Source organism: Macaca mulatta, chromosome 7, assembly GCF_049350105.2.
Source record: "Macaca mulatta isolate MMU2019108-1 chromosome 7, T2T-MMU8v2.0, whole genome shotgun sequence".
Lineage (NCBI taxonomy): Eukaryota > Metazoa > Chordata > Mammalia > Primates > Cercopithecidae > Macaca > Macaca mulatta.
Window position 1 is genome coordinate 56794349 of NC_133412.1, and position 17621 is coordinate 56811969.

Genomic DNA, 17621 nt, shown 5'->3' on the forward strand with positions numbered 1-17621 from the left:
CCATACCCCTTGGCATTGCCAACCGCATACATGCCAGGGAGCTGATGCTTTTAAGAGTACCCTCAGTGTATTCATCGTACCTTTTCATTTCCTGTATTTCCTGATGTTTTGACAGCTGAGGCCTTGCTGATTCTGGAGAGACTGCTCCTCCCAGGGCTAGCCAATTCCCCGAGACAGTAAGGGACTCACCTGCAAATGCACCTTCCATATGCAAACCAGCTAATCCATAGCCCATACCCCCAACCACCTCCTTCATCAGACTCTTACACTGGGTCACTGTCCATCTGCCCTCATCATCCCAGGGCCATGAACCAGACAACTAGGGACAGCCCTATGCCCCAGAGTCAAGTGAAATTATTTAAACTATTAATAGCTAATCTTGTGCCTGCTTACCCTGGCTTGACTTGCCTTTCTCTTGAATGCCACAAATAAAGCTCTTGCCCATGTTTCCCCCCAGCTCCCTTTACTTATTCACCAACCCTGGTGCTTCCCCATGTATCCCTGCCTGGTGTGCCCTGTCTCTTGTTTCTAGGGACCTGTGAATATAAAAAACTCTTTCTTTCAAAACAGTCATTTCCATATTTGTGTGTCTTGCCATGTCTGATGAAAATCTTGAGTGCATTTTAAAACAGCCATGAGGAAAGGGAGTTGGTGGATAAATACCACAGCTTCCCCACCCCTCAGTTGGAATAATTGAAGGGCCCAGTGAGATTGAACCCCAGTTACCTTTTGTGGCAACCTGCTCATTCATGCACCATCTATTGGCTTTCTTCCCTTCCCTATGTCACTTCTCACCCTCTTACCTTGCTTCCTGGAATCATCTTCTAAAAACATGCTGGCACCTAAATCCTTGACTCAGGCTCTCCTTCAAGCAGAACCCAAATGAATACATTTTTAAAGAATAAGAATGACATAGGCTGGGAGTGGTGGCTCACGCCTGTAATCCCAGCACTTTGGGAGGCCAGGGCAGGCGGATAATGAGGTCAAGAGATCAACACCATGCTGGCCAACATGGTAAAACCCTTTCTCTACTAAAAATACAAACAAATTAGCTGGGCATGGTGGCACGTACCTGTAGTCCCAGCTACTTGGGAGGCTGGGGCAGGAGAATAATTTGAACCTGGGAGGTAGCGATTGCAGTGAGCTAAGATCACGCCACTGCACTCCAGCCTGGGTGACAGAGTGAGACTGTCTCCAAAAAAAAAAAAAAAAAAAAAAAAAAGAATGACATAGAGGTCAGTGGGTAATGGAAGGTTTAAGATTTGTGTACATATAATAATGTCATAGGAATCAGGACAGTTAAATGCTGTTGAGGGGGATGTACAAATTGACCACTGGAAGAGAACAGGAACCCAGCAAAAGATCCATGACACGTAGAAACTTGAAATAAGACAGAAGTTGCCTTGTAGATCACTGGGGAAAGAATGGAATATTCTAAAAATGATGTTGGCACAATTGATTATCCATATGGAAAGTAAATACAACTAGATCCCTAGTTCACACCATACCGAAAATAAAATCCAGGTTCATTAAAGATCTAGTTTGAAAAATGAACTTTGAAAGCATTTAGAAGCAAATATAGGGGGATATCATTATGACTGGAGTAGTGTCTTAGTGTGGGCTGCTCTAACAAAATGCCATAGACTGGGTTTGAGAAATCAACAAACATTGATTTCTCCCAGTTCTGGAGGCTAGATGTCCAAGATCAGGGTGCCAGCATGGTTGGCTCTTGGTGAGGGCCCACCTCCTGGTTCACAGAGGGTCATCTTCTTGTATCCTCACATGGCAGAGAGCAAGGCAGACAGGAAGCAACTCTCCTGCATCTCTTCTTTTAAAGGTGCTGATCCCATCGTGACAGCTCCACCCTCCTGACCTAATTACTTTTTAAAGGCCCCACCTCTTAACACCATTATATTGGAGACCAGGATTTCAACATATAAATTTAGAGGGGACACAAACATTCAATCCACAACAAGAAGAAAGTAATTTCCTAAACAAAATACTAAAAGTGGCTGGGTATGGTGGTTCATACCTGTAATACCAGCATTTTGGGAGGCTGAAGCAGGAGGATTGCTTGAGCCCAGGAGTTCCAGACCAGCCTGGGTGACATAACAAGACCCCGTCTCCTCTCTATGTATAAAAAATTAGCTGAGTGTGCTGGTACGTGCCTGTAGTCCTGGCTACTTAGGAGACTGAGGCGGGAGGATTACTGGAACCCAGGAGTTTGAGGCTGCAGTGAGTTGTGATTGAGCCACTGCACTCCTGCCTGGGCAACAAAGTGGGACTGTCTCAGGAGAAAAAAATATTAAAAGCATAAGCTCAAAAGAAAAATGGTAATAGACTTGACTTCACTAAAGTATTTAAACTTCGATTCAACCAAACATACCACAAGCGAAGTTTAAAGAGAAACCGTAGATTACAAGATATTTGCAATTCACATAATCAACAAAGGATATATATCTAGAATATTTAAGGAATTCCTATAAATATCAATATTTTTAAAAGTCAACCAACCAAAAGAAAAGTGGACAAACAATATGAACATGTAATTCATAGAAAAGAAAACTTGAATGACCTGCAAACATAGGAAGAGGTTTAATATGGATAGAAATGAGGGGAATGGACACAGAGATGACCACGACATACTAGCATTCCTATATATCAATAAAAACAGGTTAGAAAATGTATAGAAAAAGAGATTTGGCCAGGCGCAGTGGCTCACACCTGTAATCCCAGCACTTTGGGAGGCCGAGGTGGGTGGATCATAAGGTCAGGAGATCGAGACCATCCTGGCTAGCACAGTAAAACCCCATCTCTACTAAAAATACAAAAAAAAAAAAAAAAAGAAAGAAAGAAAGAAAAAGAAAAAGAAAAAAGAAAAATTAGCTAGGCGTGGTGGCAGGCACCTGTAGTCCCAGCTACTTGGGAGGCTGAGATGGGTGGATCACAAGGTCAGGAGTTTGAGGCCAGACTGGCCAACATGGTGAAACCCCATCTCTACTAAAAATACAAAAATTAGCCAGGCGTTGTGGTGGATGCCTGTAATCCAAGCTACTCAGGAGGCTGAGGCAGGAGAATTGCTTGAACCCAGGAGGCGGAGGTTGCAGTGAGCTGAGATCATGCCACTGCACTCCAGCCTGGGCAACAGAGTGAGACTCCATCTCAAAAAAAAAAAAAAAAAAAAAAAAAAGAAAGAAAAAAAAAGAATATATTCTTATTGTTATTTTGAGACAGGGTCTCACTCTGTTGCCCAGGTTGGAATACAGTGGCATGATCACTCATGACTGCAGCATCAACCTCCTGGGCTCAAGTGATTCTCCCACCTCAGCCTGCCCGGTAGCTGGGACCACAGCCATGCCACTACACCTAATTTTTTTTTTTTTTTTTTTAATAGAGATCGGGTCCCACTATGTTGCCCAGGCTGGTCTCAAACTGGAGGGCTCAAGCAGTCCTCCTGCCTCAGCTTCCCAAAGTGCTGGGATTACAAGTGTGAGCCACTACTCCTGGCAGTTCATATTATTTTGAAAGCCCTATAACAGCAAGCGCCATTAAGGATGTGGAACAGCAGGAGCACTTGTCAACTGCTGCTGGTGATGTAAACTGGGTCTGCCAGTTTGGAGAGAAATTGATAATGTATTGTAAAGTCAAAGATGCTTGTGTCCAATGCCTAGCCCTTCCACTTCTTGGTGTGCACACCAGAGAGACTCACACATTTATATGATAATGTTCATAGTCACCCTTGTGTAGTGAAAATTGGAAACCCCTTAGATGTCCATCAACAAGAACATGGAGGAATGAACAGCGGGATACTCACACAATACAATACGATCTGGAGCAGGGGCCAGCAAACTACTGCCCATCTGCCAAATCTGGAGCTAAGAAGAATGGTTTTTATAATATTAAAGCGTTATAAAAACAAAACAACACAACACAACAATGAATGCAAAGCAAAGACTGCAACGGAGACATATGTTGCCTGCAAAGCCTAAAATACGTTACTATCTGGCATTTTACACAAAAAGTTTGCTGACCCTTGATCTAGAGTCACATGTATTAACAAAAATAAATCTTTAAAAAATGTTAAAGTTTTGAATATGTACAAATCACACATAACATACGTGGACATATACACATTAGCTAACATTTAAAAACATATTTAAAGATACCCACGTAAGTAGCAGAACTATAAAATTTCACACGAGTGATAAACTCTAAGTTCAGAAAAGTGGTTACCTCTGGGAAGGGAAGAAAAATAAGTGTGGGGGGAGGTTCTGGGGGTTTTATTTCATAAATAAATTTGCATTAGTTCATAAAATGAGAAAAGAAGGTCTGAAGCAAATATGACTATATATGAGTATATTCTAACAACCCCGGATAATGGTTCCCAGTGTTTGTTATATGGGTTCCCATAGATTTATGTATGTTTGAAATATTTAATAAATTTTGTTTTTTTAAAGGAATGCCTTTTGGTGAGTGTGCCCAGGAGGAGGATGGCTGTGGACATGGGCAGGCGCCCTTCCTGCTGTATACCTGGCCCCTTGTCTGGTCTAGCCAGGCCCCAGCTGCAGGCTGAGCAATTGTCCACAGGCCAGAGAGACTGACGTTCTGGCCCGGGGCTCTGCCCATGACTGTCGCATGCCCTTCTTACAGTTGCCTTGGCAGTGAGTGAGCCTAGTTGGCTCCACCAGCTGAGGCCCAGGCTGCAGTGGTGCTGGCCAGAGAAGACAGAGTTAGCAGCCTGGGACCTGCCACAAATGACAGCAGGAGTCAAAGCCCAACTTCCCCATCTGTGGAGTGAGATGGTAGATCTCACAGCGTCCAAGGATTCGTCCAGCTCTGTTTTCCTGGGCCCAGGGTTTGTCCTGAGACCTGTGGCTGATGCCCTGGGCTCCAGCCTCTCTAATTAAGGGAGTAAGGGCCAAGCAGAAGTTGGTCTTCACATTCCTGGCTTTTCACTCCCCAACCTGAACTGCCTTTCTCTGGCTTCCCCATCAGTGCTGGTGCCCCTTGAGGAGGAGCCTTCCAGAGGAAGAGTTGGCCAAAAGGGGCATTTTTGTGTGATTTGTAAGGCAGAAGGAAAGAGGCAGCCATTGCTGTCTGAAGGTGGCCGTAAGTGGTGTCACTGGCCAGGTCTAGGTCCATTCTGCCTGTGCACAGCAAATCAATCACTGTGACACAGGTCTTGATTTATGCACAAGGCCACCAAACAAGAAGGGGGAGAACAGCTCTCAAATCCACCTCCGCAGATAAGGCTTAGGGTTGCTTATGGGCTGGGGAAGTGTGATGGTCTAAGATGTGAAGAGAGGTGATTGGCAGCAGGGAAAAATGAAGTCATAGGTTCATTTCGTGCAAGTGTAGTCAGGCTTTGCGGCATTTCACAGGACGTAAGTGCAGAAAATGATGGCATTAGCATGATCTGAAGGTGGAGTTTTTGGCCCTCTGACATCAAAATGGACCTTTTCTTGGGCATTAGCACAGGTCCAGTTGAAGGGTCATTGGTCTCAACTGGTTTGAACTGGACAAGAGCTGACCCAAATTCCTGAAAAACAGCTGAAGCAACCATGACCATGGCAACCTATGACTGTGATCTATAAAGCAGCCAGTGAAGGTTGAGGTGCAGCCTTCAGTGGACCATGGCCTCAGGGTTCATGGAAAAAACAAAAACAAAACAAAAAGCAAGCGGCCAAAAGCAAGCAGGACGGCAGGCAGACCTGATCAAATTTACCCCTCGGTTTCAGTAGTGATGGATGTAGTGGTGCTGGCACCTGCCAGCTTATCCTCACTCTGCCCTGAGTCCACCTCTTCTCCCTGATTCTGACCATATGACCTGCACTGACCCTAAGCCCACCACAGGCACTTTGTGCAGACCCACAGATGTGGGAGCTCTGCAAGGCACAGCTGCCCAGAGACCTCTCCAGGGCCTTGCCCTTGGTGGTTCTACCAGAAGCTGGACATGTTTCAGCTTCTCAGATTGACCATTTGGTGGACCCCTTCTCTGACTCTCCAGATCCCTCCCCACACCTCTACTTCCCAGCCCCTCCACAATCATGTAAGGTCTAATTGTGCAATAAATCTCTTAGCCCATAACTCACATGGTTCTGCTTCTTCCCTGACTGAATCCTGACACTTCCATCAAGGAGGGTTTAAGCAGCAAGCGCTCTCTGAGCACTGGGAACACAAGTGAAGCAGGACGCCCCCACCCTGGGTCGTCATCCTTTCTTTGGTAGCTCCAGAGGGAGGCCTGCTTCCTTCAGCCCCTTAACAGAACTTGTTTTTGAAAAGGGTCACATCTGCCCCACACTAGCCCAAAACGGCTGCAGGGACAGGGCAGGGTCTTGGATCCTCATCTCTTAGGACAGGTGATGAGGAAGCCACAATATGCCTGGTAGCTACTTGGTGCTGGATACTTCATCATTTTATCCTCACAAGAAGCTACTGCCCCATATTCCAGTGAGAAAGCTGATAGGGAAGGAGTCTGGTGAAGCTGGAGTTTGAACCTACGATTACCAAGCAGCAAAGCCCACAGGTCCTTCACTTGTAACTTGCCCACAGCTGCAGCAGGAGGTAGAGCAGTGATTCCTGACTGTATCTGGCTTCTGCTGGGTCATGAGGCCATAGTCTCCCAGGCCTGGCTGCTCTCTGCTCTTCTCCTTTTCCACCTGTGTGCCTCTGTGTCTGGGGCACACAGCAGCTGAGGCCACAAAGCCATTAGCATTGGTGGCTCTGCCAGTGCGGCCTGAAGATATGGGTCAGGGCTGACTCAGACGTGAGGCCTTGTGGAGTGTAGTCACTCAACCTGAAGGCCTTGAGACAAGGAACAGCTGGTTCCCACCCCTCTGGCCAGCACCATCTGAGGCCTCATCATCTGGGCTGGTGGTATCTCAGTGCCTGCTGCTGGCCTGAAACCTTGCTCAGTCTCAGAGAAGCCTCTCATCATGCAGCAGATTGGAATGAGTTTCCTCCACGGCCCTTCCAGCCTGGTGACTCTATGACTTTCCATTTGTAGATGGTAATGAAGGTAGTGAGGTCAACAGACAAGGGTACCCATTCTGGTTCTGCCATTTTGGAGCTCCATGACCCTGGACCAGCTACTTTCTCCTTTTCCTCATCTATAAGGGCTGTCCTGATGTTTCAACAAGGTAATGTGGGTAGAGCATGTCGCACAGTGATTTGGTACTCAACAAGTGCTCAGAAACGATGGCAGCACTAGGGATAGTGGTGGAAGGGGAGAAATTACAAAAACTTATGGTTGGATTGACTTGGCTTCAAATCCATTTGGTCACTTAGCAGCTGTGGTGGGCAAGGTATCTCATATTTTTGGGCTTGGTTTTTCCATCTGTAAAAAGAGGGTCATAATTGTCACCCTGCTCATAGGGTTGGTCTGAGGCTTAAATGGGATGATGAACATGAAAGCCTCAGCAGATAGCACACCACCCCTTCATTCTCCTTCCTCCTGTCTCCTTTATAACAGATGGGAATTCAGTAGGTGCTTAATAGTTGCACGATCCTTTTACAGTGTAACCCTGCCTGTTGCTTCCTCAATCAGTCATAACTAATGATGTGTACTTCCATCTGAAAGTTCTAAGGGATGCAGGACATTAAGCTGTTTCAAATGCTGGCTTTAAATCTAAAGGGTTTACTCTACCTTGTCCTGAATCACCTCCTCCCTCCTTCCTGCTGATCAGAAGCATCTGGGCTTTCAGGACTCCTCTTGGAAAAGCCGGCCCTGATTCCTTCCAATCTTTATGGTCTCCTCATTGAAGGACCTCCTTACTCCATATTTGATTCTCCATAGCTTGCCTCACCTGGCTCCCCAGCTGTCTGTTAACAGCCAGGCAAAGGTTGGCGGTGCTGGCGGAAAACCTGCTGGGTGTTTTCCTTCCCTTTTGTGACTGTGACCACTGCAGAGATGTTCAAATCTCCCAGCTGCAAGAATGCAGTTAGCTGCCTGCCTCCAGTGGCTAGCATCTTCAGGCTCCACCTCAGCTTTTGAGTAAAGGTCACACTTTTCCTGGGTAGCCTCCAAACAAACTACTGACCACAGTGAGAGTCCTAGGGCCTGCCATTTTTGCTCAACTCAAACTCCAAGTCCTCCTGTTGCAGGGGCTGAAACTTTGTTAGATCTGCATGGCAGTCTGAAGTCCTCCCCTGCCCAATCCAGCTACCTCCCCCTATCTTTCACAGTAATTACTGGTCCCCACTGAATGCTCTTTCATTCTTTACTACATCTCAGCATCTGCTGTCCAGAGCACTTACCATCTCCAGCCCCATGGAAGGCATGGGCTGCAACGGGCTCTAGGATGAAAGGCTGTGCAGAGGAAGCTCAACGGCTTCAAGGACTCCAGACCCTCAGGGGCCAAAAAGGGACCTGAGAACCTGTCCATTCCAATTCCCCCTTTCACTTGTTCACATAGCATAAAGACCCAGATCTGTGCCAGGCCATGTGCTTCAGGGATGGATGAAGCCAGGATCCCTGCTCTCGATGAACTTATAGCAGAGACAAGAAGCCTAATGCTCTGTACCAGGGTTTTGGCACATTGCTGGGAAAGCCTAATACTCAAAGGGAATTGAGGTAACATTGCTGGGTGCTCCACTTAAGGGCAGATGATGATTTTTAAGTCTGTCCTGATGGAGCCTGATTTCCTTCTGTTTCCTTTGTTGGAAGCATTTTCAGTGGAGACACCTTAAACAATAACAATGACAGCAAAGAACATGCATTCAGTGCTTTCCCATCTGCTGGGCACTGTGCTAAGTGTATCAGGTAAAGCCTGGATTAGGAGAGACTGCAGAGGTGAGTCATAGCATCACGTGTCCTGGGCTTGCAATCTGCAGCTTCCTAGTTGTGTAACCCTGGGCAAACTCTTTAACGCCTCATGTTTTTCATCTGTTAAACAGGGAGATTAAGAGCATCTTCCTTATGCGTATGGTGAAAAATAGGCACTGTGAAATCCAGACAGGCAGATTCCGGAGTCCAGATCATCCCGATACTATCTGTAACTACAGCACTCATCTAAGGCCTGGTGAAAGAGCTTTTCTAAAGAAACTTTTAATTGAGATATAATATATGTATAGAAAAGTTCACAAATAAACGTTCGACTCAATGAATTTTCACAAACTGAACACACCTGTGTAACCAGCATCCAGCTCAAGACACATTACAAGCACCCCAAAAGACCCCGTGTACTTCCTCCAGGTCCCCACCCTCCCAAATGGAGCCACTATTCTAATTTCTAATGGTATAGATTCATTTCACCTGGTTTTCAGAGTTCCCCCTACCCCAACTTTATGGATGGATAACTGCAGTACAATAAACTGCACATTTTTAAGATGTACGACTTGATTAGTGTTGATGTTTGTGTTCACTCATGAAGCCAAAATTCAGACAGCAAACATTTCCATAATCCCCCAAAGTTTTCTCATGCCCCTTTGTCATCCGTCGCTCCCTCTAATCCTGTCCCAGACAACTGCTGATCTGCTGTCTCTATAGATTAGTTTGCAGTTTCTAGAATTTTGTATGAACAAAATTATACAGTACATACATTTATATTTTTTGAGAATGAGACTTGCTCTATCACCTAGACTGGAGTGCAGTGGCGTGATCATGGCTCACAGCAGCCTCAATCCCCCAGGCTCAAGCGATCCTCCCACCTCAGCCTCCCTATCCTAGTAGCTGGGACTGCAGCTGCACACCACCACACCTGGCTAATTTAGTGTATATATACATTACATATCTATATATATATTTACATATATCTCACATATAATTATATATGTATATAAAATAGAAAAAAATTAGCTGGGTGTGGTGGCACATACCTGTTGGTCCCAGCTACTTGGGAGGCTGAGGTAGGAGGATCGCTTGATCCAGGGGACATCAAGGCTGTAGTGAGCCATGATGGTGCTACTGCACTCCAGCTTGAGCAACAGAGTGAGACCCTGTTTCAAAAACAAAACAAAAATTGTTTTAGTTACTCTAGGTCCTCTACATTTCCATATGCATTTTAAAACCAACTGTTCAAATTCTGAGAAAAACAAAATGACAATGCCTGCTGAAAATTTTGATTGGAATTACATTGAGTATATAAATTGGGAAAGAATTATATTGGGGAATTTTGTATCTCCCAATCCAAAACATGGCATATCTCTCCATTAATTTAGTTCCTCTTCAATTTCACAATGTTTTATGGTGTTCAGTGTAGAGGTTTGATAGATTTATTTTTAGGTATTTTATAAAACTTTTGGTACCACTCTAAATGAGATTTTCAAAATTTCACCTTCAAATTGTTTGCTCCGACATACAATTAGAAGAAATAAATTCAAGGCTGGGTGTGATAACTCACACCTGTAATCCCAGCACTTTGGGAGGCTGAGGCAGGCGGATCACCTGAGGTCAGCAGTTCGAGACCAGCCTGGCCAACATGGTGAAACCCCATCTCTACTAAAAATACAAAATTATCTGGGCATGGTGGCAGGTACCTGTAGTCCCAGCTACTTGGGAGGCTGAGGCAGGAGAATTGCTTGAACCTGGGAGGTGGAGGTTGCAGTGAGCTGAGGTTGCAGTGAGCTGAGATCACACCACTGCACTCCAGCCTGGGCAAGAGAGTAAGCCTGTCTCAAAACAAAACAAAAAAGCAAACAAAAAAAGAAGGAATAAACTCAGTGATTGATAGCATAGTAGGGTGACTAGGGTTAAACAAAAATGTACTGCACTCGTGAGATGGACAGCCTAAATACCGACTTAATCACCATGCATTATATACATGTAACAAAATTTCACACATGCCCCATAAATGTGTGCAAATAAAAATAAAAATCACTTGTAGAATAAAGTAACACTAAGAAAAAAAAATTTGCTGCTAAAAACTTTTATGATGGACTCTCCTTCCTTTCACAACAGGGATGCTGGGAGCACCCAGATATACGAAGAATTCCTGCAGCACTCATTGGCAAATGCTGCAGAAGATATCAAAAGGCTGAAAGTAGAAGAGCAAAATGACTAATAAGACTCCAGAGAAGGGCATAACAACCTCCCTTCTTCTGATTCCCTTAATTATACCTCTCACTTTCCATTATGGGGTGTGGGTTGTTCTGTGGTGAGAGTTGGGGGGATCCTGCAGTGGAAAAAGATTGAAGGTCCTGGGCCCTGTTACTCTACATTCTCTCCCTAGCACACCTGCATGCATAGTTTACAATATCTTCTGTACATTGGAGGCCAGGCATCTTCCCTAAGTTCTAGGCATGTATCTCTCATAGGCCCAACTCAGCTTCTCTAGAATGAAACTCACAATATTGTCTCAATTTTTTTTTTTTTTTTTTGAGACAGTTTCTGTCACCCAGGCAGTGGTACGACCTGGCTCACTGTAACCTACACCTCCCAGGTTCAAGCGATTCTCCTGCCTCAGCCTCCTGAGTAGCTGGGATTACAGGCACATGCCCCCACAACTGGCTAATTTTTGTATTTTTAGTGGAGACCATGTTGGTCAGGCTGGTCTCAAAGTCCTGACTTCAAGTGATTTGGCCTCCCAAAGTGCTGGAATTACAGGTGTGAGCCACCGCGGCCAGCCTCAAACCTGTTTCTTAGCCAGTGTTTCCTTTACTGCAAATGGCAACCTCCTCCACAAGCTGCACAACATCCAATAGGAACGGTAGTGAATATCCAGTAAATATTTGTTGTATGGATGAGTGAATGAAGATTGGTAGCACAGAAAGTGAATTTATTCTATATAAGTTTTGAAGAAAGTTAACTCCTTTGAGCTGGCTTGGGATGTCTCATGCCTGTTCCCATAATGCTAGAGGCATCATGATTTAAATAAAGTTCCATCGGACTCTGTATCAGAGCAGGTCCTTTCTCCTGTGTTGCTCTGGGGCCTTACTGAGACCACAGCTATAGGCAGGGAGAGGGTGGGGCACTTTTGATTCTGGGGACACATATATCATTATTCCTCACAATGACTGTTTTTTTTTTTTTTTTTTTTTTTTTTGAGATGGAGTCTCACTGTTGCCCAGACTGGAGTGCAGTGGTGTGATCTCGGCTCACTGCAATCTCCGCCTCCTGGGTTCAAGAGATTTTCCTGCTTCAGCCTCCCAAGTAGTTGAGATTACAGGTGCCTGCTACCATGCCCGGCTAATTTTTGTATTTTTAGTAGAGATGGGGTTTCACCATGTTGGCCAGGCTGGTCTTGAACTCCTGACCTCAGGTGATCCACTCACCTCGGCCTCCCCAAGTGATGGGATTACAGGTGTGAGCCACCATGCCTAGCCTCTTATTTTTATATCACCTGAGCCTTGGCTCAGTCCTAGTATGCAGAGATAATAAATGTTTGAATGAATGAATGAATAAATGAACGAATGAAACAACTCCATTGTCTAAGTACTACTTGTCCCTTTTTACAGATAAGAAATCTGGGGCTCAGAGACTGCCTTCCCTAGGAAGCAGCAACAACTGGGGGACAAACCCAGTCCTCTCGGTTCCCAGATCAGTGATTCCTCTACTGCATCAAGAAAGTTGTAATTACTTGCCCTTGGTATCTTGGGAAAAAGAGAAAAAAGAAAGTTGTAATAACTAAGTACAGATTTCATTTCATCTTCTTTCCAACTAATAGTTCTTAAGTGCTTCCTGCATACCAGGATGAAGCTATCAATGTCCTCTTGAAAGCACAGTCAGCCACAATATTTTGAAGAGGAGGAAAAAAAAGGCTGTCTGCTAGGCCCTGACCTGAACCAATTCTTGGTTATCTAAAGCAGTGGCCTCCAAATAAAAATTCCCAGGACACTCCCCCAGAAATTCTAATTCATGCATCTGAAGGAGAGGAGATGCCTGAAAACCGCCATTATAAACACTGCTCTGGGCTGATGTGGTATATAGCCAGCCACCACACACAGTTCAGCAGGAAGGTAGCAGAAAGGAGGGTGAAGAGTAAGCATCTTTATTACTTTATTCACATACGCTAACTGAGCACGTAATATGTCCCAGTCACCATTCTAAGTCCTAGATATACAGTAGTGGACAAAACAAAATCCTTATTATCCCTCATTCTATGGATGGTGGGGGTGTGAGATGCGGAGACAATGACCAAGTAAAGAAATAGGGCCAGGTGCGGGTGGCTCATGCCTGGAGTCCCAGCACTTTGGGAGCCTGAGGCAGGTGGGTCATTTCAGCCCAGGAGTTTGAGACCAGCCTGGGCAACATGGTTAAACCCCATCTCTACTAAAACAAACAAACAAACAAAAGTTAGCCGGGTATGATGGTTCATGCCTGTAGTCCCAGCTACTCAGAAGGCTGAGGTGGGAGGATCACTTGAGCCTGGGAGACAGAGGTGAGCTGAGGTCACGCCACTGCACTCCGGCCTGGGCAACAGAGCAAGACCCTGTCTCAAAAAGAAATAAACATACAGGATAACCACTGCTTGTGGTGGTGAGGACTCTAGAGAAAACACAACAGAGTGATGTGATGCAGGGTGACAGAGAAGGGGTACCCTAGCTCTCTGAGGAGGTGACATTTGAGTTGAGACCTGAATTACCAGAAGGAACCAACCCTACTCTGGGAGAAGATTATAGGCAAACAGAGTAGGAGATGGCAAAGTTACAGAGGGACGGGCTTGGCATGTGAGGCTAATATAGTGTGAACAAGGAGAAGACCAGCCTAAAATATGGTTAGACAGAGATAGTGAGATAGGATTCATCATTTAAGGTCTTCAAATTAGGAAACGGGTTTAGAGTTTCTTCTGGAGAGTTTTAAGCAGGGAGTGATGTGACATGATTGCTTTAATTGGCTTGTTTTAGCTGCTGGATGAAGACAAGAGTCTAGGGGTTCAATGTGAGAGCAGGGAACCAGTGAGGAGGCTCACAGGAGTCCAAGCTAGAGATGATGGTGGGTGTGGTGGCTCATGCCTGTAATCTCAGCACTTTGGGAGGCTGAGGCAGGTGGATTACTTGAGGCCAGGAGTTCAAGACCAGCCTGGCCAACATGGTGAAACCCCGTCTCCACTAAAAATAAAAAAATTAGCCAGGCGTGGTGGCATGCACCTGCAATCCCAGCTACTCAGGAGGCTAAGGCAGAAAATTGCTTGAACCTGGGAGGCAGAAGCTGCAGTGAGTCCAGGCTGCACTTCAGCCTGGACAACAGAGCAAGACTCCATCTCAAAAAAAAAAAAAAAGTGGATATAAATATGACTACAAAACTGCCTGTGAACTGCTATTCTGGGCACACTGCCTGTGGGGTAGCCCTGTCCCACAAGGAGCAGTCACTCTGCTGTTGCAGTACACTGCAGCTGTCTAACACCACTGGCTCACCCTTAAATTCCTTCCTGAGAGAAGCCAAAAACCCTCCGGGCTAAGTCCCAATTCTGGGGTTCACCTGCCCTGCATCAATATTATCCTTTGTAGTAAACACCCACTATGATGTGGCACTCTCCTGGACATTTGATAAACTTACCTGTTTTCCCATCAGGTCTGTGAGGCGGTATAGTTCTTGCCACTTGACAGGTAAGTCGGCTGAGGCTCATAGAGGGCCCCATGTCACAACCCCTGTAAGGGTCAGTGCGACAACTGGAACCCAAGTGTGTGTCACACTGACCTCATGCTTGATCATCACTCCACACAGCCCTCAATGCAGGAAATAGGCTGGTTTCTGATGCACCTGGTGTCTGAGAAAAGCTTTGGTTCTTTCACTTTTCAGCTTTGCCCAGGCCCTACTCCTGAGGTCAGGCTTGTCCCAAGAGAGGCCGGGCCAGGGTGGGTGATTATCTCAGCGGTTGCTGTGAGCTCCATCCAGCTCAGGTGAATCTCGGGATCCTAGCTTCTGAAACTTTCACGCGCACACAATTGCCTGGGGATTTGATTGAAACGCAGTTTCTGACTCAGCAGGACAACATTTCTTTCCTCCTTTTCTTTCTTTCCTTTTCTCTTTCTCTCTTCATCCAAAATCTTTTTAATAAGAGGGTAGGCTCCAGGGTTAGTTTTTGTGGTCTCGGCTGGCCCGTTGGCCTCTGGTGCGCTCGAACTTCCGGCCCTGGAGCGGACGTAAGGTTTGGGGTGGCTGTGCGGGGTTCCCGGAACCCCACCGAAATGCCGGTACACCTCTTGGCTCTTGAGAGAACCAGAGAGCAGGATGGTGCCGCTGCCCTTGGGGGAGTCCAGGGCCAGCTGGTCAAAAGTGAGGATCTTGCCCCCTGCCCTGCCGTGAGGATGCGGCGGCGGCCCGGCTGGTCAGGCGCAGCGCACACACCTTCAGTCTGACTACCTCCTGAACCCGCGCATCATCCATTATGGCCCCCACGACCACGGCCGTTTTGTTTTCCCGGCCAGGAAGCTTCATCTTCCGGATCATCTGGGCAACAGAGTGACCGGTTGGTGTGACTCATAAACAACCTCTTCAGTACAGCCTGGTTGAATATGGAGTTGATTCGTCTGGCCAGAAACCTGTACAGCTTGACCAACAGCCTTAGGTAGATATCCTGGCTCCTGGGCTCCTTGCACGGAACCTTGTTGGTCCTTGTTGGGGCGGATGTCAACTCCCGTGATGGCGCCTCCTGCTCGGCCAGGTCCGGAAAGCCACATTTCTAATTTCTAACAAGCCCCGGGTGGTGGTGTTACCAAGGTCCATCTGCCACAGTTTATAGAGGGCCGTGGAGGTGGGAGTGGGGTGGGGTAGGCAGAGGAGGCAAACAGGAGGCTGCAGTTGGGACAGCTGTGCTCATCCTCACTTGTAATTGACTCCTGTAAATTGTCATTAGTAAACCTCAACACCCACCCTCCTCCCCCATCAATATGATAAAGAACATCAGAACATCTGTGTTCTTGGTCTCCCAGGGAAGTCCACCCAGTCAGGACCCCAGGATGTGGCAGGCAAGTCGCTCCTTCTCCCTTAAGCCTCAGTGACTCCAACTCTTAAGTGCTTATGTTGGGGTGGGGGCAGGGCATGATGAATCTGCAGCTGCTCCCCGCATTGTTGGGGGAAGTGCATGGTATGTGAGAAGAGGACTTTCCTCTTCCTAGAACTTCTGGTCTGGTCCCCAGGGCACAGGTGTTAATGAAGATGGAGGAGTGGCCTCTTCCTAATGGGCCTTTCAAGGCCTGCCAGAGCCAGCAGGGTGGGCAGGGGACAGGGAGGAACTCGTGCTTCCCGGCAGGGACAGGAACCTGCTGGATGCACCGATTTGACCTTGGCTCATTGTAAACATGCTCTAATGTGGGGCGTTGAAGCCAAGAGATGGGACAATTATCATTGCAAGGGAAGTTATCTTAAAGTTAATTTATAAATTCCAGTCAAGGTCCTAAAGGAATTGTTTGGAGGGAGGGTGGTAGTGAACTTGATAAATTCATTTTAAAATCACTGGTAAATGGGAGAGAAAAATTAAGTAAATAAAGAAAAAAAGAAAGTAGGGGGCTATAACAGTTATAAAAGATACACCAATGTCATGTAGTAGAAAGCCCAGAAGTCCCAAGTATACTTTAAATATTTAGAAAATGACACATTTGGCATTTCGAAATGGAGAGGAAACAAATATGGCTGAAAAAATTAAGGATTTGATCTTTCTTCAAACCACATGCTAACATAAATTCCAAATGGGATAGAGTTAAATGTAAACAAGGATACCAAACAAATAATAGAATGAAATAGAGGAAAACATTTATGTAATGTCAATGTGAGGGAGGCCATCCTAAGTTTAACATGGAAATAGAAACCATAAAGGAAAGATTGGAAACGTGACTGCAAAAAGATTTATGATACAAAAATATCATAAAATTAATAAGCAAATGATAAATTGGGATAATTAAATGTATATCACACAGGGAGTTAATATCGGTACAAATCAATAGGAAAAAGACATTCCCAATAGGAATGGGCACAGGGCATGGATATATAGTTTAAAAATAAGTAGATATGGCTGAGCGCAGTGGTTCATGCCTGTAATCCCAGCACTTTGGGAGGCTGAAGTGGGTGGATCACCTGAGGTCAGGAGTTCAAGGCCAGCCTGGCCAACATGGTGAAAACCTATCTCTACTAAAAATACAAAAATTAGCTAGGCATGGTGGCAGGCATCTGTAGTCCCAGCTACTCGGGAGGCTGAGACAGGACAATCTCTTGAACCTGGGAGGCGGAGGTTGCAGTGAGCTGAGATCACGCCACTGCACTCCAGCCTGGGTGACAGAGCAATACTCCATCTCAAAAAACAAAAAAGTAGAAATGACCCGTAAATATATGAAACAACTGTAACCATGAGAATAATAAAAGAAATGTGGCCAAATGCAGTGACTCACGCCTATAATCCCAGCACTTTGGGAGACCGAGGTATGAGGATTGCTTGAAGCTAGCAGTCCAACACCAGCTTGGGCGGCAAAGTGAAACCCCATACCCACAAAATGAGACAGTTTCACTCTGTCACCCAGGCTGGAGTCCAGTGCTGTGATCATGGCTCACTGAAGCCTCTGCCTCCCAGGCTCAAACGATCCTCCTGCCTCAGCCTCCCAAGTAGCAGGGACTACAGGTGCACACCACCACACAACCAGCTGATTTTTGTGTTTTGTGTATTCACTATGTTGTTCATGCTGGTCTTAAAGTTCTGGACTTAAGCAGGCTGTCTGCCTCAGCCTTTCAAAGGGCTTGGATTACAGGCATG

General features: G+C 46.0%; 1 pseudogene across 1 annotated transcript; it reads right to left on the bottom strand.

Annotated features, from left to right (window-relative positions):
* Window positions 1-5267: 5267 nt before the first annotated feature.
* On the bottom strand, window positions 5268-15558 carry LOC710778 (large ribosomal subunit protein eL18 pseudogene; annotated as a pseudogene). The gene is made up of 3 exons (XR_013395410.1): window positions 14435-15558; window positions 9817-9936; window positions 5268-7336 (listed from the first exon to the last, which is right to left on the bottom strand). The product of XR_013395410.1 is annotated as a large ribosomal subunit protein eL18 pseudogene (transcript).
* Between the last annotated feature and the right edge of the window lie 2063 nt (window positions 15559-17621).